The 26929-nt window shown below is 40.4% G+C and overlaps 1 long non-coding RNA gene across 1 annotated transcript; it reads right to left on the minus strand.

The window, feature by feature from the left end:
• Positions 1-13389: 13389 nt before the first annotated feature.
• LOC139041732 (uncharacterized) lies at positions 13390-26290 on the minus strand. Its single transcript, XR_011497493.1, has 3 exons — positions 25875-26290; positions 25594-25705; positions 13390-14139 (listed from the first exon to the last, which is right to left on the minus strand). It is a non-coding gene; the product is annotated as an uncharacterized lncRNA (long non-coding RNA).
• Positions 26291-26929: the final 639 nt, after the last annotated feature.

The raw sequence follows: 26929 nt of genomic DNA on the forward strand, positions 1-26929 counted from the left end.
ATAAACCAAAAATATAGAAAGATACAGAAGAAAATACAGATGCAATATTCTCAAAATATAAAAACTGACAAGTTATTTAAATAATTGTTTCATATAGTCAAAGATTATGGAACCGTGTTTGTTCTGTTTGTTCACAGAGTACTGAGTCATACGCTTTTTTCCATGTTAAAAAATATGGATCGATTCCTAGCCACCAAGTCCCTGACTCGTTTTAGCAGATCCTCCTTCTGCAAAATGGCCCCTTGGTGACTCTGAGGATGAAAACTAATATCGAGAGATAAGAGATTGAAACTTTGCCAGATGTTAGAACATGTGGACAGCAGCGCTTGCCTTGAATTGAATGCTGTCAACATGGGGATTCTTCAGCTTAAATGCATCATTTCATCCACACCTTAAGCCCCCAGCAATGCTTTCTTTCCTTTGTTTTCTTTTTGTGAGAAGAGTTCTTCGAATAAAAATGTTTGCTGAGATAAAGTGCATAACAAGATTCAAATAATTCACCATGGAGGTTCGTTGCGTTTTAATGATTCTCTAATACCATTTGCCATACTTTTTCCTTTTTAGCAAAATAGTATATGTGCACGATTTGCATAATCAAATAATACTGCAAAACAGACGTCCCCTGACCTGCTCATTCTTACCTTTGATTCTTGTTTTCTAAAGGCAACCATTTTCAGGATTTTTCCTGAAATTTACCTCAATATTTCTAAACAACATCCTTAATGCCTTAATTTTTTTTTCTATTTTAGATACTATCTTTCCATTTCCTGCTTTGGAAGATAAGAATTTTAGTTTCTTTATATATCCACCCCTAAGACACACCTGCACATCACTTTTTCATTATAAATATGCCACAATTTTAAACAAATATCCATAATTAGTATCTTTTTGTTCAATTTTTTATTTTCTTGAGAGTTAAGAATTGTCCTGGTTTTTTCTTGGCTTTCCATATTTCTGTCGTCAACACTCCCAAGAGTGTAAAACTTCTTTCAATGGCCTAATATAGGAATAGGGAACTTTTTCTGTAAAGAGCCAAACAGTGATTTGGGTTTTGTGGGGCCTATCGTCTCTGTTGCAACTATTCAACTCTAACATCGTAGCAACGTAAATGAGTGGCCATGGATATAGTCTAATAAAACTTTATTTACAAAAACAAGCAGAGGGTGGGATTTGCTGATGCTGGATCATAGTTTGCTGACTCCTGGTCTTATGCCAGGTCATCTATCAATTCCTTTTGTTTTCTTGAAGATATTCTTCCTAGACATTTTAATCCTCTTACTTCAATCGGAGCTTGATTCTTTCTACTCCTGCTGCATAGCAAGCAACCTGACATTTCCCCGAACCTCTCTCCTAGGTTGAATTCTTTCCTTCCTGGATCTCATGTTTACCTTGCTTCATCCCATTCGGTCAATAGCTTGTCTAGAAAAAGTACATTGAAGGTAAATTTTTTGATATTGCACGGGTTCTTCAAATGACTTTATTCTATACACACATCTTTCACAGTTTTAATGGGTATAAAACTCTAGATTAAAAATAAATTTTCCCTCAGGATTTTGAACCATATCTTCATTTTTTTTAGGCTTCTAATTTTTGTTGAGAAATATGACTTTATTCTGATTCCTGGTCTTTCCTATGTGACTTATTTTATTCTCACTGGCAGCCTTTAAGAATTTTTCCCTTTTCTTCAATGTTGAGATATTCTATGATGATGCACCTTGTTGTTGCTCCTGTTGTTTTCACTGATGTTGTAGAGACTCAGTGGGTCCTTTCAATATAGAAACATATGTTTGTCATTTGTGAAAAAATTTTTTAAATAATTTTTTGGATAACATCTCCAATATGGTTTTCCTTTCTGAAACGTCTGCCGGTCGGGACCTTTATAATTACTATATCTTTTCTCTCCTCTTTTCCCATCTCTAAAGAACTTGGTTCTATTTTTGAGGGCAGTTTTTCAACTTTGTCTTCCAACCAACATGAAAGTTACAACAGATGATGAAGTAATAGATGAAAGTATACAAGAAGCACAATTAGAGGATGTAAAGTTTCTTTGACAGCAAAGGATCTGGAAACTTACAGAGGCAGTTTTCACAAAGCTGGCAAGAACACAATATGAGTCTGGACAGAGGTATGCTTCCCAAACAGTTCCCAGGACCTCTCTACAGCGTAGCACAGTCTGGAATGACACCTGTTGCACAAGCGAAGATTCCAACAAAAAGCATCCCTGATATTTTTACACGTGTCCCTTTACCCTTTTCACCCTCTCCCACCACTTCCCTGATAACCACCCATCTGTTTTCCATATTTATGTGTTTATCTTCCACATATGAGTGAAATCATATGGTATATGTCTTTCTCTGTCTGACTTATTTTGTTTAGCATAATACCCTCAAGGTCCATCCGTGTTGTCACAAATGGCAAGATTTCATCTATTTTATGGTCAAGTAGTAGTCCATTTTGTATATATACCACGTCTTCTTTATCCATTCATCTGTCAATGGGAACACAAGTTTTTTCAAGTCTTGGCTATTGTGAATAATGCTGCAATGAACATAAGGATGCATATATCTTTTCGAATTAGTGTTTTCATGTTCTTTGGATAAACAGCCAGAAATGGAATTGCTGGCATTTCCATTTTTAATTTTTTGAGGAATCTCCATACTGTTTTCCATAGTGGCTGCACCAATTTACATTCCCACTGGCACTGTACAAGGGTTCCCTTTTCTCCACATCCCCTCCAATAGTTGATTTCTTGTTTTTAGCCATTCTGATGGGGATGAGATGGTATCTCATTATGATTTTGATTTGCATTTCCCTGATAATTAGTGATGTTGAACATCTTTTATTGTCTGTTTGCCATCTGTAGATATTCTTTGGAAAAACGTCTGTTCGGATCCTCTGCCTATTTTTTAATTAACTTGTTTGTTTTTCTGTTATTGAGTTTTATGAGTTCTTTATATATTTTGGATGTTAACCCATTATTGGATATACGATTTGCAAATATCTTATTCCAATTGGTAGGCTTTCTTTTCATTTTGTCGATGGTTTCCTCTGCCATGCAGAAGCTTTTTAGTTTGATGTAGTCCCATTTGTTTATTTTTTCTTGTGTTTCCCTTGCCTGAGGAGACATATCCAAAAAGATACTGCTAAGACCAACATCAAAGAGCGTACTGCCTATGTTTTCTTCCAGGAGTTTTATGTTTCAGGTCTTATTCAAGTATTTAATCTATTTTGTGTATGATGTAAGATAATGGTCTACTTTCATTCTCTCGCATGTGGCTGTCCAGTTTTCCCAACACCATTTATTAAAGAGAATTTTCTTTCTCCATTGTATGGTCTTGGCTCAAAATTTTTCTTAATTAAAATTTTTTTCTTGTATTTCTTTCTTCTAGTTCCTTTGTTCTATTCAATTGTTTAGATCTCTCTTCCATTTTAGACCCTTTTCTCAAATATTCGATCCTCCTTAGTTGTTGTTCATATTTATGAATGATGCATTAAAAGCTGGTTGGAATAAGATAGGCATTAGTTTGATATCATTTGTACATTTCACCCCTCTGTAAGTATAGACAAAAATATAAACCTTGGTGAGCTATAGTTTTCTCATACATAAATTGGGGATACTAAGTCTCCCTTGCAAGATAGTTTTGAATTCCTGAGATCACATTGCTAAGTGCCTATCAAAAACCAGGCCCTTAAAATCTGTAATGGGCCCTTAAAATTGGAAGTTCCTTTTCCTGCTTATTGGCATGTAAAAAGGAAGTTATTTTATTTATTATCAGTACAATGTACCAAACAGACACTAAGCTTAAGAATCAGATAAACTGGAAGATGTTTTTCAAGCAACTTTATTATTTCATTCATTTATTCAGTAAAAAATATTTATTGAACACCATCTCTGCTTCTTACTAGCTGAGTGAACTTAGGTAAATTACTAATGTCCTTCAGCTTTGGTTTACTCAACTATAAAATCAAAATACATAATAGGGTGCCTATGAAATGGAATGAAACACAAAACTTGCAGCAAATTATCAGTGGTGAATATATTCTCATTCTAAATGATTGGTTTAAGAAATGAATGAGTGGGCACTTAGCATGGGTTTTTTAAGCTGGAGTATAAACTAGAATAATATTAAAATAGCCTCTAAATATACTTTTATTGAAGACAAAATATGCCATCTATTCAATCTATTTGCCTAACATTATATAGCTGTGAAAACTAGGGCTCTTGTGGACCCTTCAAGTTTACATCTTCCATGATTCTAGGTTTAAATTTATCAATCCTTGAGTCATAGCCACCAAAGCAAGAAGCTATAGGAGGGCTGGCCTGGCAGTGTAGTGGTTAAGTTTGCACACTCTGCTGCAGTGGCACGGGGTTCATGGGTTCAGATCCCAGGCGCACACATACACACCGCTCATCAAACCATGCCGTGGCAGCATCCCACATACAAAATAGGGGAAGATGGGCACAGATGGTAGCTCAGGGCCAATCTTCCTCACCAAAAAAAACCCAAAGGAAGCTATAGGAAAAGTATTTGCAAAAGCACTACGCCAGGAAAGAGGAGTTTCGATAGCTTGAATTTTGCTTATGAAAGCTAGCTTATTTAGCAAGGGTATTTCCTGCTGTCGACTTTTTCCTCATGATGTGATTTACCATCAAAAAAAATTGACTCCTGAGGTCTCTGATCTATTTTAAGGCTGTCATATCTTAGGAGGCATCTCTTTAGTGACTCTAAGAATAAAGCTGAGAGATGGGCATTGAAGTTCTACCATATGGTGCAACATATGTACAGTTGATATACATGCCTTGAATGGATAACAACATAAAGACACACTTTATATACAGTGTATCATCACACATAAACCTTTCAAATGAAGTCCAGAATATGTGTGTGCATGCATATAATTATAGGAATACATATGCATAAATGTGCATATATATGCATTTATAGATTCTCAGATCTGTGAGTATACAACCAAGAGTTGTTTTCATGGGGGCACTTAAAATATTAGGAGATTTCTGCCTTAACAACTCAACAAGCCTAATTTTGAATTAATTCATTTATTTACTAAAAAAATACTTATTGAATATGTATTATGTGCCACACTGAACACAGTGTTGAATGTCATCACAGGCACTGAAAAGGAAATGATGTTTTATAACAAAGAGAATGTGTCACCTTCTGTAGAAGATTTTTAAGAAGAAATGGCTGAACAATATTTTCCAAATTCTCAGTACGAGTCGTCTTTGGCAATTGTTAGTCCCGTGGTTAGGGATTGTTAATGGGAAAAAAAAAAGCATCTCTTTTTGTTTACAAATTTTTATGTAACTGTGAGAAGGATGGAAAAACTCCTACTAATTTAGCTATGACTTCAAGCCATGCCTTTCCAAGTACTCCTTGCGGTCAATGAAACTTTAAAGAATTAAAGAGTTACACTCATACATCCCACAATAACTATTAAGAGATGTGAAGTTGAAGATGGAATGCTGCTTTTAGAAGAACTGAAAGAATCTGTGGAGTGTCCTCAACACCTTCAGAACCCAACTGGTCTGCCTTGGAGGTAACAGGGACTTGCAGCCAACCATGTAGCTCTTCATTTTCCTGCTATTCACTCTTTTCTTTCCATCTACCTAGCGTTTCTTTCTCCCACTGCTGCTCTTCCACACCTGTTTCTTTTCTTGTAGTCTTTTACTTGTTTGTTAACTCCTCTGTTTTATTTCACTAAATATGCATTTTCCTTTTTTCTTTTTGATCTTTCATCTTAACTGTGATTTTTAAAAATTATTTTATTAAGGTCACATTCATTTATCACATTGTGTAAATTTCAGGTGTACATCATTATATGTCAGCTTCTGTATAGACTGTATCGTGTTCACCACCAAAAGTCTAGTTTCCATTCATCACCATACATAGGTACCCCTTTACCTCTTTTGCCCTCCCCCAATCCCCTTCCTGTCTAGTAACCACCAATCTATTCTCTTTATTTATGTATTTGTTTATCTTCCACATATGAGTGAAATCATGTGGTATTTGTCTTTCTCTGTCTAACTTATCTTGCTTAGCATAATACCTTCAAGGTCCATCCATGTTGTCACAAATGGCACAATGTTGTTTTTGTGGGGGATGAGTAATAATCTATTGTACATGTATACCACATCTTCTTTATCCATTCATCCATTGATGGACACTTGGGTTGCTTCAAATTCATGGCTACTGTAGATAATACTCAGTGACCATAGGGGTGCATGTATCTTTTCAAATTAGTGTTTTCATGTTCTGTGTAGCACCTACATAATCTTAATATAAAGACAATCTATAATACAACCAATAAATGCATAAAATCTTGGGGAATGGTGGCAGAAGGAACATGTCAATATGAAGGCAACAAATTCAGAGTTTGAAAAAGAACCATCTAATCCAAACACACTTAGAAGTCAACATGTCACCCTAAACATTACATCTGCTGAAAATACTTCCAAGTCTTCACAGGTCATTGTGATGGGGCACCTGTAAAACTCTCGAAGGTGGATTTTAGATTTCTCCTTTCTCGGGATGCATTCTTTCTCTTGAACATATGGAAACACACGCACATATGATAGAAAATAAGAGCACATTTCTCTTGAGAAATAATAATAGTCAACTAGCAAGACAAAAAAATAGTATACATCACATTTTAAATAACAGATGATCTTAATATAGCAATATATTTTAATATAGCAATATTTTCATATCAAACAAAAATATTTCAAGATATTTTCAAAGAGTGATGTCAAGCTCAGTTACTTTTCAAATGATTTTAAGTACTGTATTACTTCTCATTGACCACAAAGATATTTATGATTAAATTGTTATTCCTTATTATTCATGGTGCGAGCAATGTAGTAGGTGCTATGTTTCCCCCAATGTGTTTGTATAAGAGGAGGTACTCAATCTACATTGATTTAATCTGTCTTCTCCCATCATTAGGGCAGGAAAGTAGAGTGTCAAGTCTCTCCAACAACCCTGGTCTTCACTTCTTCAGTTAGAGCTGTCATCACCAGAAGTTACACCTGAGGCCATAGACACAACATTAAAGACCACTTCCGTGCTGTTCCTCCAGTCCAAGAACAGAGTAGAATTTTCACGCAAATCAAGTTACCTGCCAAATCTCTTCCAAATCACTGAGATCCATGTCTTTAACTTTTTTTAGCATCAGTGTTAATCAAAGGGAGCTATACAGTTAAGATTTTTCTCAAGCAGCATTTGACATTTCTCCAGGCTGGACAACAAGACTTAACAACAGCAGCAGTGGCAGAATAATAGCTACATTTATGGAGCCAAACTATGTGCTTGGCAATGTGTTCTACGGATACACGATTTCATTTTCATGGTGAACTGTGAAGGAGATGGTATTATCATTATTTTACTATTGAGGAAATAGCTCCAGGAAATGTGTGCAAACCGTACAACTAGCAAATGGAAAAGCTAGGATTTGAACCCAGGTTTATATGATTCCAGTTCTATGTTGTTAGACAAAAGGACATCTTGCTTTTCCCTGCCAGACAGTTCCTCTTACTGACTCCTTCATTTCAGTGAAGATCTGAAAAGTTCTCCAAAAAAAACCAGTTCAAAGTCTTGGATTCTTTTCTTACTCTTCCCTTCCTTCTCACCACAGGCAATTTGTTGCCAAGTTTTTGCTGATTCTACCTTTAAATACTTCGTTCAGCTGTCCCCTTTTCTATTTCACTGGCCTTACCCTCTTGAAATCCTCCTTCCTCTCAGTGGGACACTTTCAGTAGGGCCTTGGACTTGTGTCTCCCCTTCCAGCAGTCAATTCCCCTTCACACCTTCTCAGGGTTCCTCAACCTCAGCACCACTGACATGTGGGACCAGAGATTTCTTTGTTGTAAGAGGTGTCATAGGGCTTTTACAAGTATCCTGGACTCTGCCTATCGGATTCTACTCCCTCTTCTCACCCAGTCGTGACAACCAAAAATGTCTCCAGATTTTGACAAATGTCCCTGGGGTGCAAAATCGTCTCCAGTTGAAAACCACTGATCCCTTCTAATCACCACCAATAGTTAAACATCCATGTTACTCTCCGGATCAACAAATGTTCCAAATTTATCTTTCCTATCTCATCTCCTCTGTGTGCCTCTCTTGCTCCAGCAAAATTATCCCAATTGTTGTTACCTAAATATATCCTTTCTTCATGCTTTTGCCTACTCTATTTCTTCCACCTGAATGCACACTCTCATCAGTTTCTGCTCCTGAAATTCTAGCCATCCTCCAAGGTCCATCTCAAAAGCTGCCTCCTCTAGAGCCTTCTGTGTTACCCCCAGCTGGTAATGATGGCTTCCTTTTCTGTGCTGCCTCCATTTGTAGTTTGTTTCTTAGGGAACTGAACTGATAGTAACTTTCTTTGAATTGGAGCCACTTGTACCCATATTCTTCCCAACTACACCATTAGCTCCTCAGGCATAGTAGTCATTCCTCAGTTGTAGTTTATAACCCTAACAGTGCCTGGAACCTATTGAGTGCAGTAAATATTTGTGAATTACGTGCTGCTAAAAAAACTCCTAATGCCTGCACTGAGAACATACATTTAACGTCAGCAAATTTACTCGTCTTGCCCACACAGCAGAGAGAAATGTAGTATGAACTGCCAGTGTAGACAGTGTCTAGTTGCAGGAGTTTCTAGACTCCAAGTAAACTGGGATGTGTGCCCCCAAATTTGCCAGTGGGGTCACCATGCTGTGTAAGAGACAAGAACAGTCACCATGTCAGGAGGTGACAAAGTGACTGAGTCTTGCTGGCGGTGCTAGCAGGGTAGGGGGCAGAAAGTGGGTGAGAGTCGTGAGCAAGGGAGCTCTAGAGAACTGCCTATCATGCGAGGAGATGAAGCATGGCCTTTGTCTGTGGGGGCTGGTTCTTGGCCAAGATATTCCTTTTTACAACCCCCTCTGTGTTTCAGTAAGCCAAGGGCTAGACTAATGGAAGTTTCTCTGGTTTGACATGAATCCCAATTGCTAAAATATCATAAAAATCCACACCCAACAAATGATGGAACATGTAAGCCGTCATTCTTTACATCTTCCAGGTCTATGGTTAAATATTGTGGATGGAGGGGAGTGAGGGAGGGACTTTAAAAGTGTCTTAGGATCCTAAACACTTGGGCATGTACTTTAAGGGCTGTTATATATAGCTGGTACACAAGGTATATGCTACAAATCAGATGGGCTTATGCTGTAGAATACCATGAAAATGACAACTGGTAAACATGTGAAACCAATGCCCTTTCAGAGTTTAAATAGAAAAGTGACATTTCCCAATGTGTTGCACAAGTCCACCAGATCTGTAAAGCAACCCAAAACACATCCAGCACTTCATCCCGGAGGGTCTTCATGAGCAGTAACACACATTTAATGTACTTCCCACCAAATGCCTACCCTGAATGGAGTTGTTGGTGCAACATGCCCTGAACCCGCCTGACAGGGAACTGCAGGGGTTCATGGCTTCCAGCCTCCGCTCACGACTGCATATTTCAGCTGGTCTGATTACCTTTCACATTGATTATGGGTTTCAGTTGTTGTAAGATTGAAAACAGCCTCATTGGTGGCAAGGCAGAAAGGGAAAGCAGATCTAATTCAGGAGTCTTTCATTTTAAATTGCATTTTAAGTGACTGTAATGCACACCAATAATTGCAGAACAGAATATTGCTTCTCTGAGTCAAAATTCCAAGAAGAGACTGTTGCTAATCTTCATTCTTGTCATATACTTCTCCTCCCTTGGGCCCCCTTCTTTGCCACCCCCCATATTCCTTTGTGACAGCTGCATTTCCTTTAAAGCGCATTTCCTTATCCATATTGTATGTTACTTGAGCTCTTTTATTTGGGATTTTTCACACATCCTTTACATCTTCTTTTCAGCTCCTGTCAATAGCGCTAAGACCTAAATGTGCCTCCGCACTTCATGTCTATTCCCTTATCGTATGCATTTTCTGTTGCCTCAAGAAAGACCTGTACAACTTTTGTTATTGAAATCTGAATTTTTTCTCTCCCAAGCAGATGGAGGATGTGTAAATGTGTCTAAAGACTTAGAATAACATTAAAACTGTTTTTTTTTTCCTACAAAGCCCTGGGAGTCAGGGTATTTCTCAGGTAACCATTAAAACCAAGAGGGGAGAAAAACAGCAATAATACCACAACCCAGAGAAAACTCCAGAAACATGTTACCAAGCCTTCTTTGATGCACAGATTTCTGTTGAGCTGGGGAATCCGTCTCTCCATCTTTGGCAAGATAGTATGATTCCCAAGTCATCCATGGGTGGAATTACATTATTCCATCATATATTGATTGAAAGATGTGAAGCTTTTACTGTTACTATTTGCCAGGGCCCCTTGCCAGGAGATGTGTATGAAATAATGCTACATAGGGAGCCCCAACTTAGCCATCTGTTGCACCCACAATCCCCTTCATAAGTTGACTTGGTGGATATTAAAGTTCATTTTTCAGACAAATCAGACTATCTCGGGTGGTTAGGTGCCCAGGATAGACCATGAAGGCCCAATCAACCCTTAATAGGATACTCTTCCCCTCTAACTTTATGCTTCTAATGCACCAAGCCACTCTTTGTTCACCTGATGCACACATACACACACAATTCAAACACATCTCTTGCTATTTTATACTTCAGAGGCCTTGGTCATCTTATTCTCATTGATGCGAACATTCTTCCCTTCCCTCTTCATGTGAGTATCTTATACATTTTATACATCACTTCTGATGGAGCTGATGCATTGTCTCTTATAGGCAGCTTTCTCTGATTCCTTCCTAGCTCACTCACCTTCCAGCTGATTTATATGGCTCTCTGTGTTCTCATCACAACCCAGGCATATGCAGTGCCATAATTGCAGTACTTAAAACAGTGGGCTGAAATACTATTATTAGTTTTCTCTTTCTTTTACTAGACTTAGGTTCCTTAAGGGCTTGGTCACCATTGTATCTAAGAAGTAGTACTTATTCAATGAATATTCTTAAATGGCAACTTAATGGGCAGTCACATAAGTTTTGTCCCTAGGAGTCTCCATTCAGCCCACTATATCTCCCTCTCTTTCTGCCCAACACAAACAATGAGGCCCTCTTAGAGCTTCAAATTCATTTCTGGAAGAGTCTGAGTCATTATGAGCAACGAGGTCTTCGAGTTGTCTAGCTAGCTTTGGGAAATCCAGTGTCATGGGAGGCAGAAGGCAAAGAGCAGGTCACATAGGAAATCTAGAGGCAGCAGAAGTACATGCTCTGGCAGGAAGAATGGTGATCTTAGCTATCCTAAAGCAGACACAGGAGTTTCTGCAAAGACAGTCAGGGGTCACAGCATCATGCACATGGTAACCCCCACAGGTAAGTCAGGTTCTGTTGCTGCATCGCTCTATGTGGAATGGCAGGAATCCCATAGACTGTGCTTTAAATTGGGAAGATCCACCAACACTTACTCACCCACTTAATGATTTTCTAATCAAATAGGTGAAATAAAGATTTCCTGTATACCATCTATCTGTGAAGCTTTCCCTTATCACGGCAATCTCTTCCTCCTCAGAAATCTCATAGCTCTTAGTGGTCTGAGTGCCAGTTTATCAGTGTTTCCTCCAGGTTCCCAAATACTTTTGCTGCCACTCCCTCATAGCATTTAACTGCTACTCCCTTACAGCACTCAAAGAGAGCACACGGTCATGGAGTCTCGACATTGGACAGAATCTCTGAGCTTAGCTATAAAATATCATTAAATAAGTATTTGGGAAAGGAAAAATTAACTATCTCAGAAAAAAAAGTAAAATCATCTTTTCTGGACAATAATGAGGCAGGCTCTTCACAAACATGCATGAAAGCCAGGCTCACCTAAGAAGACTGACATTTTAAGGAAAGCCATTATACACCTAAGGAAACCAACATCCAAAGAAGCAACATGTCTTACTAAGGTGCTCACAGTTAGTTAGAAGCAGAGCAGGAATGGGAATCTATATAACTTAATTTCAAGTTTCCTATTCTTGCTGATACGTTAACATATTCTGTCTTGTCATATTTGTATTGAAATATGCCTTATATTCTCCTTGAAGTCTGGATGTCTGTCTGTTTTACCTTTGTACAAGTTCAAGACAGAAAAGAGATAGAACATTAAAACTGAGTATTTTATACTGAATTTTAAGGAGTATTTGCAAAGCTGTGGGCAGGTTTTGTTTTCCTTAACCAACAGAAGATAGTACAATACGCTAGGCCCAGCAACTACCCCGGCCTGAAGAGGCAGGGCACTGAGCATTTACTAGAAGCTGAAGAGTGTGGCTCTGAGTAAAGCAGCCCATCTAGGATGATCTGGCAAGAAGGGAGCCAGGAAAAGGACTACCGCAACGTCATTCATTTCCCACTTCGATCTCACGCCAGTGCCTCCCACTGGCTAAACCTAACAAGAAGCCAGAAGGCAAGATATCCTGGATGGATATAATCTATGTAGGTCCACCATCTTGAGCTGAGAGCAAGCGGAGAAGAGTGAAGAGTGAATTTGGGGAAAAATGGGAGGTATCAAAAGAAATGCTTAGCACTCTTCTGCCTTGCACAGAATTGAGGCTCAAGAAATAAAATTAATCAATGTATTTAATAAGGAAAAGCTTCATGTCATTATTTTCTATTTCAGATGTGATGTCTTGACTTTCTCTACTGAAGCTTTCCTCACAGTGTACAGGGCAATGCTGTGCCCAGAGCAAGCAATACATAAATATTTGGGAAAAGAAAGATTAATAAAAACAGAATAGTTCACAGAAACAAAAAGTCAGATCATTTTTTCTGGGCAATAAGGAAGCAACCTCTTCACAAACATGCATGAAAGCCAGGCTCACGTAGTGGAATAGAGTCAACATTTCCAGACACCGTAAAGATAAAATTCTCCTATTACATAATACTTTTCATGGACTTTCCTGCAAATCATTTCCCCTGAATGTCATTTCTAAGTTCACTTCATTTACATTAGAAGTTTGAGGCACAGGAGAGACAGAAAGCCATACACTCTCTGCAACATTTATTGCCTGATTAGACTGAGACCTTTAAATCACAACACTACTTCCTGTACAACTGGCTCCATTGTTCTTCAGTTCCACGAGGTATTAAACATTACTAGGGCATTTCATGTGACTCCCACTTGTTCACACACTGGAGTTATCACTTGGGTAACAGATTCTTTAGAAATTCCATATCTATAGTAAGAAAATATTGAAAAACCTGAGAAAAATTGAGTAAGTGTTAAAGAAATATTATTTTTCTCTGGGGCGAAAAATATTTATAGAGGATTCAGAGCATCCTTGAGCATAATTTCATGCTTTAAAGAGTTTTTTCAATCCTTATAAAATGTATTCACCTGATGCCAGTTCTCCTCTCATTAAGAACACTACCAAGAATTTGCCACTAGGAAAGACAACCAGGGAAGCTCATGGCCACCAAGTCTTCCAGCAGCTTAAGAAGGACAGAGGAGACAAGCTCAAGGTTGGTTCATGGCTCAGCCTTGTCATAGTCCTTGTGGAATGGGAAGACCTCTCTTGAGTTCATGGTATCTTTCCTTATTCACTAACTAGTAAAGAAGAGAGAAGATTCCAGAAGGTGAAAGTACACCTGGAATCATCTCTCTGGTGATTATTAGAAGCAGAAGTGAGGGGCTTTGCATGCATATTGTTTTAAAAGAAGACTTCCCTAGATCCTTCACATTGACGTGCCAGGCTTCCTGAGGCCTTCTATCCTGCTTCCTTGTGCTGAAAAAGATATATGACCCTCACTGAAGCCTGTGGGGTTTATCCAAGCCTCTCTAAAATATAATCCACCCTCTAAGTTCTAAGAGTCAGCAAAACTGTAAAAGAATGAATTTTGTCTTTCCACTCTCAATCATGCACCCGTATCCTTACCTTTTCTCTCCTCCCTGTGGACCCTGTTCTCACGAAGGCTAACTTCAGCTGAGACACAAATGAATGAACAAGATTTATTATGTGTAGCTACCCAAAGCAGGAAAGGGACCAATGTACATACGAGAGAGACACGATGCTATGCCATAGAAGGAAAGCCTTCTGAGAATGGAGCAGGTGGACTCAGCCTGGTACCTTCTGTCCATTGCCTGGTGCGTGGCTGTTTCTGTCAGGATTTTTAAAGAAAAGAGAATCTACTATAAGTATTTGGAACAGTAATGAATTTAACACAAGGAATTAGAAGCTTACCCAGCCATTGGGATGGCTGAGAAGCCGAAGTCGAGGACGCCTCTGATGGCTTGAGGAAGTCTCCAAGTACCAGAAATGTAGGGAAGCTGCCACTGAAATCTCAGCTGTTTGTGGCACAAAAGAGGATGACCCTCAGGAGGACGCTGGTGAAACCCAGTGTCCCTCTGCCATCTGCCCCATCCATGTACTTTCTGCCATAGAAAATAATACCTCCTCCTTCTCTCTTGCTCTCTAAACCTCACACATTTGGAAATTCTCACCCATTGAGAAATGCTTCTCAATGGGAGAATCTAAACAGAATGAAGAGGGTGGGTTTGTTACTGAGAGACAAGAGACAGTATCTGCATACTGGCAGAGGAGAGGGACTCAAAAAAATATTTGCTAAATTATTGAATGAATCATTAAGTGGAAGGATTCAGGGATGGATAAATGAATGGATGGATGGATAGATGGATAGATGGATGGACAAATAGATGGACAGATGGATATTTTCACACAGAATAGGCCACTACTCTCCAGAGATTGACATAACAGAGTCAAGTGTCAACTAGGAGACTGATAAGTCCCTTTTGTGCTCTCAGGTCTGCGGATCTCATTCTTGAATTGATTGCACTTTCCAGGCCACAGCTCTCTTTTGCTTAGTTCAGGAAATTGAATCTCTAATTTTAGAATTTTAGGCATTTTCTAATCTAGGATAAATTTTGAGGAGGCATCCTGGAGTCCTTCCAGAATCCCTACATCTTGCATTGAAGGCTATCACTTCATTCCACCTACTAAATTGTTCATGTAACAAAGCAGAGCACACATATGTGTGTGTGAGCATGCACACACATGTGCACACACACACACACACCCCTTCATTTATACTTTGTTCAGAGATTAGCCCTAATTTAGAAAGTTTTACAAGAAATGGTCATCTCACATTAGACACAATTTGACCCTTGTTAGATATAATTATTCACCATGGTTAATATGGTTAATCATATTCCATAATCCATGGACACATTATAATGGAAAGAATAAGGCTTCAGCTGCTGGAGACAATGGATCTCAAATACCAATTATTACAACGATTTCCTGAATTACAATACATAAGTCTTTCCACCTCTTAGACTCTCAGTCTAAGAGATCTCTGATGCTGCTTCAAGGTCTCAAGAGTTACAGTTTTCTAATTTAATTGTCACCTTCCTCAAAAATCTGACTAGTAGTCATAAGTGACGTTGTGACCTTGCTTGAATGTTGTTTGGATGACCTCCTAATTATTTCCTGACCACTCATTCTACTATGTTGGCATTTTGTAGTTGGATTATGACCTAAGGTTGTTAAAGCTTCCTTCAGCAATGCTCCTGGCCTCTAAAGACTTCTTGAAAGAAATATGTATTGCTTTGTCACTAAAGAGACTTATTGAAAGATCACAAATTTCTGTTTTCACCCTTTCTCTCATCACTGGGATGGGGTGACATTAGATATTATTAGAATGGTATTAATATGATGTCTGGCCAGAGATCAACAGTGTATGAATACTGCCTTGGCTCATGGCTTTCTCCTGTCGACAAGTTCCGTAAGGGAAACACAGGCACAAAGAAGCTAAAGCAAAGTAACAATTCATTATCTGGGGGGGCTCTGACCCCAAACACCAGTGAGTTGGACCATGTGGAAAGCTCCTTTTACTTCAGTTAAATAGGCCAAAGCAACCTTGGAGCAGAGAACCTTTAGAGAACTGCTACATCTATTTCACCCTAACGCGTGGTCTCAGATCTTACCACTACGATGAAAGGTTGATCCAACATTCACCTGCCAGAGCTTGAGAAACTAGAACTAGAGAGAGAATAAAAGGGAAGAGAAAGTTTGCTTCTAGTGCCTGCTGTCAAGCTGACCTAAACTGTAAACGGAGCGCAGACCTAGTCCTGAGAGCCATGTGGAAGGATGAGGAAGGAGAGAGAATGAAGCCTGAGACTGCTTCCCCCCAGGCCTCTGGGAAGGAAGGCAGAGAGCCCTGCCTATATGAGCTAAACTTCTAATCACTTTGAGTTCCAATCCTAGGAAACCACAGTCCAAGGCCAGCAACATATTTTTGCAGGGCTCAGAGCAAAATGAGAATGTAGGGCCCCAGCCAGAGGTAGGAAAATCCATATCTCCCCTCCCATAGGCCCATTGCTCCAACCCAGGACAGACAGGCAATGCCCAAGGGCCTGCAGTCTCCGCTCAGGACCCAATGGGTCCCTGAACCCCTGGGTAGAGAGCAGCAGGGGATGGGGAAGCTGCACAGGGCCTGGGAAGCCAGCGAGCAGGAAGCAGGCAGCAGACAACCCATCCCAGCGAGGCGGGAGGACGCTTGAGGAAGGACTGTGTATGAGCCAAGGCTCCAAGCCCTGAGCGCATGCTCCATTGTCCCAGCTGACTTCACTTACACAAAGGTAGAATTATTAAGAATTTTGAGATAGCAATGGAAGAGCATTAAAACCCAAGTGCAGGGCCTTCTGAATGAGAGGCCCTGTGTGACTACACTGATTGCTTGCCCATGAAGCTGACCTTGTTGCAGCCCATCAAACTTCCCCAGCCAGGTTAATGCTCCTTCCCTCCCAAGAGCTGTAAAGTGTCTGGCAGGGCAGAGAGGAACAGATGGGAGTGGAAAAATGAATGCTCTCTGTGGGCCACAGATGGGATGGACTGCGGAGCTCCAAACAGGAACCTTCCACCAGTCTGGCATTCTTACCTGCTTCTCCCACTGTAAGCCTCAGGGCAGCTAACGACTTCCTGCAAAGCCCCACCTTGATTCTGGCTGGCAAGTCTCATCTGTCCAGGGGGTGTACTGCAGTGCAGAAAGAGGAGCATGGGCTTTGAAGCCGGGAAGACCTGGATTCAGATCTGACCCTGGTTCAACTGGGTACAAACCATCTGACCTCTTTGAGCCTCAGCTTCCTCAAATGTCAAATTCAGATACTAAAATCCCTCTTAGAGCTTATATAATAAAGTGCCTGACACAGAGTTCAGTAGTGTGGTGTCTGCTTGGGGGGACAGCATCTCCATCTGCAGGGGTTTCGCATAAGGGTTTTCAACATCTTTTCCCACAGCTGATGTCTCCTGCCAAGAGTCTGATCCTATCCAAAAATGGCTCTCCTGGGCTTTTAGCAGCTCCATCGTTGACCAGACACAGACATGCCCAGCACCTCTCTTGCCTGTGACTTCTGTAATGCCTGGTGCCTCCTGCTTCCCTGAATTGCTGTAGACAGATGGACAACTGAAGCTTCTTTTTGTGTCAGCTCTCTGGTTCTTGCTGAGCCCTGGAAGGGCAGTGACAATGTGGTATCACCCTTCAAGGAACTGGTGAGAAGCCCGCAGAGTGGCATTAAGAGAGGGAGAAGTATCTGTCCCATGATGACGCCACCCATCTGTCTCTTCGGTCTCATTGGCTGGGTTTGAGGTTCGACCTGGTCTCCTGAGTCTCAGAGCTGAGGTGAATTTCCAGTATCCAGTAGGCTTTTCTCCCAGAGGACGGATGCCAATTGTGCCCTCCTGAAAGTGTCTGAACACTGTATTTTAAGGGATTGGAGGTTTGGCAAAAGTCCCAAATCCCTCTTTGCATAAAGCTCCAAAGGACTCAGGAACATGTAGGGAAATAGAACTCTCAGAACGATCTCCGTTATTGTATTCTTTCCCAAGATAGTTTGCAAACTCAGTTTTAATAGTGCCCCTGAGCTATATTCCTGTGCACCTGTATATATTTTTTTCTCTGCATATCTCATCTTTACAGTCAGATTTCAACCCCCCGGGGATTGCTCTGCTAGTCAGCCTTCAGTGGGTGCCCCTGCCTTGGTAGGAGCTCAGTGAATGCTCACTGATCTGGTTTGCACAGGTCAAGGCTCTGAAGTGCTCCTAATCAGAGGGACTGGCTGTCACTCTTTAGTCATGCTCCTTGTGTTTAAAAGGGGGCCCACCATATGGCTTTGCTTTACACATATGGACCCGGGCCTTCTACACCAGAGCATATCTGACTTTAATGTGCACAGGAACCCCATGGGCATTGTGTTGAAGTGTAGAGTCTGACTCAGTAATTCTGGGGTGGGGCCTGAAAGTCTGCTTTTCTATCAAGCTTCTGAGGTGATGCCCATGCTGTTAGTCTGAGGACCACAACTTGAGCAGCAAGGATTTCAACAATGCTCATCTTGCAGAAGAAAAGATAGAGGCTCTAAGAGATGCAGAGTGTGAGGGAGAGCCTTATGTCTAACACTTTGGCTCTCATCGTGCTTGCTGAGCAGCAGGGTCCTGTAGCTGAGGTTTCTGGCCCCATTCTCTCCTCACCTCTTAACTCAGGCTCTGTTTTCTTTGGCTCTCCAGACCCTCCTTTGGGGCTGGAGAGTCAGGGCCAAAAGTCGACATTTTCATGACAGTCCCGCTGGAGCCACACCAGAGTTCAGAGCAAGGTTAAATTTGCTCTGGCTGGGCTGCTGACAATCACTTTTAGGTGCCCAAACTCCCAGACTCGAAGACGGAAATATAATATGTCCCCAAGGAAGCAATTTTATTGAGTCCATGAATAAGAGAGCGTGCAGTTTGTTGCGTCGAACTTCAGCTCCACTCCCTCCATGGGGCATGCCCGCAAGGCGGCAGTGCTCAAGGCTGGGTGATATCAGAAATGTGGCAGGAGTTAGAAGGAGATTGGAACTTGTGTAAAAGTAGAGAGCTATTTAAAGCAGCATAAATGGCCACACTGATATTATCTTCTTTTAATGTTATCTAGGATTTTAAAATGATGAGATTACTGGTTTAAGAAAGAAACATAGTCAAGAGACACCTTCTCTCTCGTCTCCTTCTCCACTCCCACTAAAAAATACACTTATTTACAAAATGACAGTTGGCCCAGAAAGATCAGGGATGTATACATCCGCTTGGGTTTGAAGTTTCATTCTAATGTTCCTTGCACAGAAACAATATAGATAGTAATAACGCAGGCAATGTTACCTAAAAAGACGACAGAATTGAAGATATTTACTTAGGATTGTTTTAGTAAAAGTCTGGAACATTATTCTTTTTGTTGCTGGAGGAAATTTTCTCCCCTATCAGGAGCAACAATTTATTGGCCCTGTATGTTTAATGGAGTCTGTGGAGATTTTACCTCCAGGGAGCCCGAGGGAAGAGCACCTTTTTAAAGAGAGCAGCTGAGACAGTTTGCCAACATGCAGTGATTCAACACGAAATTAAAAATAGTCATTCTGAATGTTCGATGTATATAAACTTAGATATAAGAAAAGTTAATGTTGACTATTCTGCCATTTGACTTGGGGCTTTTAATCCCCATCCATAGTAGCCCAAACTAAGGATATAACAACGGGATAGAGGAAAATTATATTTATTCACCAATATTTAAAAATGTGTCCTCCTTCTCCTTACCACATATACAATGTGATGTCTGATTCTTATATTCCCAAGCACTTAAGATTATTTGCCTTCTCTCTTAGCTCATTTACCAGCTGAATTTCACCAATATAACCACAGGAGAGAGCTTCCGTTTCTGCATGGAACAAATCTTTAGAATAAAATAAATCAAGGGAGGGCATATATTTATTTTCACAGCACCATAACAAGTATTGGGAGTTCATACAACTTGCCTAGTTCAGACTCTCTGTTTGAGTGGTGGTCTTTTTTCAAAAATAATTTCTAATCAATGCACACTTTACTGGAACAGAGAAAAAATTTACATCGACTGGACAACCACAAAAAGAATTATATGGTGTTTTTGCTACCTGTGAGTAAATAAAGATGCTTTTGGCAATCCTGGATGTCTCATCCGTAAAGTGAGCCAAAACAACCATTCGTCCTGCTTCTTTTACGGTTTAAATAAATTCTAGAAACCTATTACAGCACTCAGGGGTGAGTGCTTCTGTGGGTTAAGCTGCAGGAAATGTTATTGTGTAGCATAAAGTGCAGCAAATGAGATGTCAGGAGACGGGGGTTCCTCTCCTGACCTACCGCTTACAAATGGTGTGACCCTGGGCAAGTCACGTTGCTTTTCTCAATTGCAGTTTGCTTATCGGCAAAGAAAGGAATTTCATTCATTTATTCAACGACTGTGTTTGAGCTCCCACTGCGCCAAGCACAGTCACATTCTGAGGATACTTTAGTGAACAGAAAAGGGATGGACCCTGCTTCTTCTTGGTCTAAATTCTAGACTCTAGAACCTACGGTCTTGGTAATCTATAAAACTTTTCCCAGAACCGAGACTCAACGTTTCATTATCTCCAGAGCTTGTCAGGAGGTGAGAACTTGAAGTGGCAGCAGTGAAGGCAGAGAGAGTTTGGGGTTTCAGTAATTTTATGTTTTTGTTGCTTTGCTCTTGCTTTTCAATTGACAGCACAGGAGTGTCTGTGAATAAGTATGGAGCGGGAAACCAAAAGGCAATGAAAGTCTTCACTTTTTGTATTTCTGATAACCCATTTCTACCCAGTTCCTTTCTACATCCTGACCCACCAACAAAGGACTCGTATGTCTTTGAGACATTGCTATTCTTAAGCCTCTTTTAAACTAGGCAATAAATAATGATTGCTGTTCAGTACTTATAAAAGAGAGGGTAATGATTTCAAGATGAGACAAAGAAGAACACTTACAAACAGTTTCCAATACACAAGTTTTCTTTCATTCAGACTGCCTTATTTCTCCTCCATACCAGTCAGTGTAACAAAATAAACTTGATTTTGCATCTAAAAAAAATGAAATAGCAAACGGAAATAATTTTGGCACCTCAAACTGGTACCAATAAGCTTTGGGAAGTGAGAGATCCCATTCAATTCAGCCCAATAATTATTCTTTTCATATTTGTATGCCTAGCACTATACTCAGGGCTCAGATGCAAAGATGAAATTAACCAAAGTTCCGCCCGTTATAAATTTCCTGACTGGTGGTGGAAGGATGTGGAAGAAGTCAGAATATAATCTAACATTTGGAAGTAGAAAAATGTGAAAGGTGCTATCATAAAAAAAAAATAAAAAAACAAAAAATAATTCATCCTGAGAGAATCAGAGAATGTATATCAGTTAAATTTACTTTGTTTTTTTTTTTTTAAAAGATTGGCCCTGAGCTAACATCTGTTGCCTATCTTCCTCTTTTATTTTTTTCTTCTCCCCAAAGCTCCCCAGTACAGAGTCATGTATTCTAGTTGTAGGTCCTCTTAGTTCTCCCATGTGGGACTCCACCTCAGCATGGCTTATTGAACCACACTAAGCTCACACCCAGGATCTGAACCCATGAAACCCTGGGCTGTTGAAGCAGGGCTCATGAACTTAACCACTCAGCCATGGGGCCAGTCCCTAAATTTACTTTTGAACTGGATGCCTTTGTCGTGTCCCCAGTAGCTAATGGGATGAATTTCATTTCATGAAACATCAGTCCAGGGCCTGGACTTAGCAGGCCACCCTGAGACGAAATCATAGTGAGAAGCAGAGATCAGTGAGAGTCCAAAGCTCCTTTGTCCTTTGCTGTCAGCTCACATAAACCCCTCTGAAGTCTACACCCAGACACTAACTTAGGAGGAGCAGCAAGGGGAGCAGAAATCTGAAAGATAAATCTGAATTTATCCCAAAGAGACTGAGGAAGATAAAAGATGCTATTTTAACCAGAAGAGAAACAAGACTTCTAATAACACAGCATCAAAATTTGTGAGACAAAAACTGATAGAACTGTAAAGAGAAAGAGATGAATCCCTTGTCATTGCTGGAGATTTCTCCACCCTTCTTTCTTAAATGGACAGATCCAGCAGGCAGAAAATAAGGAAGAACATAACTGAATTCAACAACACCATCAACAAAATGGATATAACAAACATCTGCAGGCTGCTTTATCTAACAACAGCAGAATACACATTATCTCAAGCTGACATAGAATATACAACAAGATAGACCACAGTCTGGAACATAAAACACACCTTAAAAGTTTCAAACAACAGAAATCACATTTGTTCTCAGACCACAATGGAATTAAACTGGAAACCAATAATAAAAGATAACTAAAAATTCCCAAAATACCTGGAAATTGAACAACATAATTCTAAATAACACATGGGTCAAAGAAAATAATTTCAAGAGAAGTTAAGGGGCCAGCCCGGTGGTGCAGAGGTTAAGATCACATGTTCTGCTTCAGTGGCCTGGGTTTCGCCAGTTCAGATCCCGGGTGCAGACCTACGTACCAATTGTCAAGCCATGCTGTGGTAGGCGCCCCACATGTAAAGTAGGGGAAGATGGGCAGGAATGTTATCTCAGGGCCAGTCTTCCTCAGCAAAAAGAGGAGGACTGGCAGCTGATGTTAACTTAGGGTTAATCTTCCTCAAAAAAAAAAAAGAGCAGTTTAAGAATATTTTGAACTAAATGAAAATGAGAACATATCAAAACTTGTGATATGCAGCAAAAGGATTGCTTAGAAGGAAAGTTATAGCATTGAATGCACACATTAGAAAAGAAGAAAGATCTAAAATCAATCATTGAGACTGTACTTTAGGAAGCTAGAAGAAGATCAAATTCAATCCAAAGTAAGCAGAAGAAAAGAAATAGTAAAAATGAAAGCAAAAATCAAAGAAATGTAAAACAAGAGATTAATAGAAAAAATCAACAAAACCAAAAGCTGACTCTGAAAAGTTCAATAATCCAAAAAGCCTCCAGTCAGGCTAACCAAAAAAAAGAGAGAGAAATGACAAATTACTAATATCAGAAGTGAGAGAGGGGACATCACTACAGACCCCATGGACACTAAAGATTAAGAAAGCAATACTACGTGCAACTCTATGCTCACAAAATTGAGAACCTAGAGGAAATGGACCAATTCACTGAAAGACATTATCTGCCAAAACTCACACAAACAGAAATAGGAATCTGAATAAGCCTATATCTATTAAAGAAATTAAATCAATAATTAATAACTTTCAAAACAGAAAGCACCAGGCCTAGATGTGTTCACTGGTGAATTCTACTGTTTAAGTGAGAAATTATACCAATTCCCTATAATCACTTTCAGAGGACAGAAGCAGAGGAAACACTTTCTAACCCATTCTATGAGGCCAATGTTACCCTAACATTATACTTAATGGCAAGAAACTGGCATCTTTCCTACTAAGATAAAGAACAGGTCAAGGATGTCCCCTCCCATCATTCCCTTTCAACATTGTACTGGAAATGCTAGCTAATGCAATCAGACAAGAAAAGGAAACAAAAGCTGTACAGATTGGAAAGGAGAAAATGAAACTCTCTTTGTTTGCAGATAACATGATAATCTGTGTAGAAAATCCAAAAGAATCAACAAAAAACCTGCTGGAACTAATATGCAGGTATAGCAAGGTTGTTACACACCTATTAGAACGGCCAGAATCCAGAACACTGACAACAACAAAAGCTGATGAGAATGTGGAGCAACATGAACTCTCATTCATTGCTGATGTGAACACAAAAAGGTACAGCCACTTTGGAAGATACTTTGTCAGTTTCTTATAAAACTAAACATATTCTTGCCATATGATCTAGCAATTGTGCTCCTTCTGTTCACCCAAAGGAGCTGAAAATTTATGTTCACATAAAAACCTACATAAAGGTATTTATAGCAGGTTTAATTGCCAACACTTGTTAGCAACCAAGATATTCTTCAGTAGCTAAATGGAAAAATAAACTGTGGTACATCCAGACACTAGAATATTATTCAGTGTTAAAATGAAATGAGCTATTAAGCCATGAATAGGCATGGAAGAACCTTAAATGCATATTGCTGAGTGAAAGAAGCCAATCTGAAAAGGCTACATACTGTATGATTCCAGCTATATGACACTTCGGAAAAGGCAAAAATATGGAGATAGTAAAATGATCAGTTGTTGTCAGGGATTAAGGACGAAGGGTAGGCAGAGCACAGAGGACTTTTAGGGCAGCGAAACTACTCTGTATGACACTGTAGAGGTATATGTATGTCATTATACATTTGTCTAAACCCGTTGAATGAACACCACCGAGAGTGAACCCTAGGGTGAACTATGAGCTCTGAGTGATAATAATGTGTCAATGTAGGTGCATCAATTCTAACAAATACTCCACTCTGGTGTGGGAGGTTGACAGCAGGGAGGCTGTGCTTGTGTAGGGGCAAGAAGTATCTGGGAACTCTCTGTACTTCCTGCTCAATTTTGCTGTGAACCTAAAACACTCTAAAAAAATAAAGTCTATTTTAAAGGGGAAAAGAAAAACTTATCAAGAGTAGTTTGCACAATGCTGTCCTCCTCTTGTTGTATAGTTTACAAGGATCAAGAATCTTTTCTGTGCCTTGTAAAATTCTCATTCTCCATTCTAAGTTGGTATCAGCTTCCATCATTTTATCCTGTGTGCTTTCAAAGTCACAAAATATATCTGAGAGTTCCCTTTATGTGAGGTTTTTGTTGACACCACTTACTCTGGCACATCTTCATCCTTTTCTCCCAATCACTTTCTTCAGTTACATTGGTTTGGCCTTTACTAAGCTCCTTTGGCTGCATGTTTAGTCTCTTTAATGTCTGCAGATTGAACGTTCCCACAGTTGGCTGTTTCCTCTACAACTCCATTTATACTCTATTAGAACTTCACTTCCAGCTTAATCACTTTCTGCTTCTTTGCTGCCCTTTTGTGTTCATTGTCTCTCCTTCCAGTCTTGTGAAATGTGAGGTGGATATTCACTAGGAGACAAAGAGGCAGCACAAGGACACGTTTTGCTGTCTGTGTGTGAACTGAATAACGTGCACAGCAACCAAGCACTGCCAGACATGAAAGAAGTGACCTGACTGGTCCCGGATCATGACGCACATCTGTCATGAACGTGATGACTTGTGGACTGAAGACCTGGCTGTGAAGTTTGCACTTCATGTGCTTTCCCATAGCTAACGTGCGGTGGAAACCGAAACTTGATTTGTGTCATTGGGAGGCTGGGATTATTTAACTAAATCATGGTAACCGAAATTCATGCCCGGGAGACCTGACAGAGCAAGGAGTGCCTGTGGAGCACACGTGATATTCCATTGTAAGGAAAAACACCTAAAAGAATGTGAAATAGGAGCAGAAATCATATTCTTGTTGTAAAGAAGTCTTTCCCTAAGCAGAACATGACACTGAGATATCATAAAGAAAAAGACAGCGGATTTGATGTCATAAAAATTAAAGAATTCTGCGTGGCAAATGCAATCTAAACAGAGACAAAAGATAAATGTCAAACTAGGAAATATAATATAAACATGTGACCAAGGATTTGGCCAACAATTCTTTCCTCCACAGCAGTATGAGGAGGGGAAATCTCGGTGAGTCAAACCTCATGAATCAGGAGATGAGCGATTAAGCTAAATTTCTCATATGGTGTGGACTTCATTCTACAGAATGTGAAGTACCTTCCAACAGAAGAGGTGGCGTATTGCCAGTCTAACCCAGGTCCTTTGCGTGGAGAAACGTTGCACTTGGAGAAACGTTGAGTAACTGTGATTGATGAATCTCCTTTCGGTTCTGTAAGAAAAGGAGAACAATTAACAGAATGCCTGTTTCTCTGGGGCAGAATTCCAACATTATCTCTGCACCACTGAGCTTTGCAAAACATGGAAACATACAGTCTCCCGCAAATCCCTCCAACAATCAAGAGGGAAAGAAATGGAAAGGCTGCCGAACTTGGAATTACCTTTGTAGCCCCGACTCCTGAAAATCGTGATGATGGGAAACATCGGAGCCTGCTCCCTGAACCTTAGAGGGCGCAGAGATCCAAACGAAGCAGAGTAGGAAGAACGCCTCTGATAACCCGCCTAGTTGAATTATCTATAGCCTCAGCTGGGAAATGTTGATTAGGAATGAGAGGCTACAAGCAGGAGCAGCTCCTGAAATTGTGCCTATTAAATACCTCCGATATTCCTAAGGAATCGGCGGACAACTGTGTCAGAGAGGAGCTGACAAATGGAGGATAATAGCACAGAGATCACGCCCTTGTCAGCCGGCAGACAGAGAGCATTACTGATCCTCAGCAAATCATTACTGATCCTCAGAAAAATGTACTGTGACTGGGGCTAAGACCTGACTGGAATTTTCCATAGACGTGCGATACTGGAGCTGGGCTCGCAGCTGCACTTGCCAAATCACCTTTGCAAAGCACAGGAGGTCACAGCGGGAAGAGCAAAGGCTGCTCTGCTCTTTCTCAAGATGAAAAGGATTTTCAAAGTGCCAGTTCCCTCCCACGCAGGATGGGGACGGCGGATACGGAGTAGCGATCAGCACAAGTATCGGCTCGTTCCCAGCTCGAAGCTGGGGTGCAAGGTCTCAGGTGCTGGGGGGTCACTCACAGTCACTGAACAGGTGCTTCCTCGGGACTGGAGAGGAGGACTCCGGGCCTGGGCATCTGGCATCGGGTACCGGCTCTTCCTCTGACCTCCAGGCCGGCTTTAGACGAGCCCCGACACCTTTGAATCTATAGCTTTTGGTTGTTGCTGTTGGTTCTTTGTTTAAACATATGAAGTGGTGATAACACTACTTGGTGGGTATTCTGTTAAAACACCCTCCATTACCAAGTGCAAACCAAACAGGAAACCCTCCCTCTTGGTGAGCCTGCGTAACAGCGTCTGAGCTCTTCCACCCGGGCGAGGCTCAGAAACACGAGAACAGCGTGAAAGAGGAAGCCGTGCAGAGCCTTGATCCGCGGGGTCTTCATACACACGTGCGACCCTCAACCAGGATGTGTGGGGGTTA

Source organism: Equus asinus, chromosome 23 (genome assembly GCF_041296235.1).
Source record: "Equus asinus isolate D_3611 breed Donkey chromosome 23, EquAss-T2T_v2, whole genome shotgun sequence".
In the NCBI taxonomy this organism is placed as follows: Eukaryota; Metazoa; Chordata; class Mammalia; order Perissodactyla; family Equidae; genus Equus; species Equus asinus.